The sequence below is a fragment of the Octodon degus genome, unplaced genomic scaffold (genome assembly GCF_000260255.1).
Source record: "Octodon degus isolate 3935 unplaced genomic scaffold, OctDeg1.0 scaffold00213, whole genome shotgun sequence".
In the NCBI taxonomy this organism is placed as follows: Eukaryota; Metazoa; Chordata; class Mammalia; order Rodentia; family Octodontidae; genus Octodon; species Octodon degus.
In genome coordinates, this window is record NW_004524789.1 from 2,036,125 (window position 1) to 2,037,982 (window position 1,858).

At 37.8% G+C, this 1,858-nt stretch overlaps 1 pseudogene; it reads right to left on the minus strand.

Annotated features, from left to right (window-relative positions):
* LOC101572232 overlaps positions 1 to 621 on the minus strand; it is a 3,337-nt pseudogene extending 2,716 nt beyond the window's left edge.
* Positions 622 to 1,858: the final 1,237 nt, after the last annotated feature.

The window sequence follows — 1,858 nt, forward strand, 5'->3', positions numbered from 1 at the left end:
GTATACTGAACAAGAGCATAGAAGATCTTGAATATCTGTTTCTGGATGAGAACAGACTGATCTGGCTGATCCGAAAGAAGCTGGATAAAACGATCCTTTAGCGCTGGCAGAAGGACTCGCTCCTGTGGTTGCTTATACTCATACTTTTTCACAAGCTGGTGAAGACAAAGGAGAATTCCCAGCCAACAAGCGCTGTTATCAGACTGGAGATGAAAGCCAGTCTTGTCCGCGGTGGCAGCCCAGTGGCTGGGACAGTGCTGTTTGATGCTACGATGAATACACTTAGTCAGCTTACCCTGGTAAGCCAGGAGCGTGGAGAATGGCTTCTACAGTATCTGCTCGAGTATAGCGTCCCTCTCCCTCTGGTTCGGTGTTAGGAGGTATATCCCCTGGGGGTGTTTCCCCGACCTGGCCAATACTGTATTATCACGTTTTTCAGATGGATAACACCTGCCTGTCTTACAGGTACATCCACTTGTTCTACATAGTACTCTGGAGCAGGGTTGACACAAAATTCAGAGACCTGTGTGCTTCATTGAGCCGGCGCTCCGCGGCCTTGCGCAGGGCTGAGTCCACGGTGCCGGCGTCCACTGCAGTGCGAACTCGGCCAGACCCGGGCATGGGTGCCACTGGGCCACGAACAGCGCCAGTGGCTGCGCACGTGGACCCGCCGCACTCCGCAGCGGCTACCGTGCAAAAGGGATAGTTTCTTTACGTTTTATTTATTTATAATATTTTAGAGCATAAATAATTTTTTGAGGGGGGAGTTACTCTGCGTGTTACAGCTTTCATTTATCTATTATGGTCTATATGCTTTACTCCCTCCGAGTATTGACTTTTTTTCTTTTATTAAAGATTTAAAAAAAATTAATTTTTAAAAATTTTTTCATGAACTTTATTGAAAATCAATAATTATACAGCATATTAAAATTGTTGACAAATATTGAAATGTGAAAGATATAAGATGTAGACAGAGTGAATTTTAGAGAAATATTTCTGAAATGAACACACAGCATGAGATGAATATTAGATTGCCCATGGTAAATAAATTAGTCACAAACTTAAATGAATATAACAATAAAAATTGTCCAAAATGAAAATGAAGAAGAAAGAATTTACAGATCAGCCACATAATAGTTCACTCAGTGCCAAAATCAAGAAACTTATATTCATATAATTAGAATTCTCAGAGTAGAACAGGGAAGGCAATAAACATGTAAAGATTTAAGATTTCTGAGTTGAAATTATTAGCACCACATCTCCAAGAAAAATGAACATTTTCAAAAACAAATTTGAATAAAATCATATCAAGATACACAAAAATGAAATTGTCCAAAACTAATTGTAAAGAAAGAAATCATTAAAGCATATACATAAAAAAATTAGCCATGGAAGAACAAAATTAAATAACATCTTATTTCACATTAGGAAAAAAAAAAGAGCAAGTGTGTAAGAAACTAGACTAATTAATGCAAAGGACTGAAAGAAAAAAAATCTATCCTTACATAATTTTATGCTTAGCAAACATACCTTTGAAAACAGTAAAATATTTTCCAGTTATGCAAAATCAAAATATTCTAATAACTCCAGATATAGTACATAAAAAATAACAAAGACCATAATCCAGAAGGCAAAAGAAGTTGCTGTATAGTCCTGGATAAAGAATAAAGAGCTCTCAAAATGGTAGTTATGCAGGACTATGTAAAATATATTAGGGAACCAATTTAAAAGGTCATTGAAAATTTCTATAAAACAGTATCAATCAGGGCTGGTGAGATGGCTCAGTGGTCTAAAGCACCTACTTAGAACAAGCTTAGCAAAGCACATGGACCGCGGTTCAATCCCCCAGCACCACATG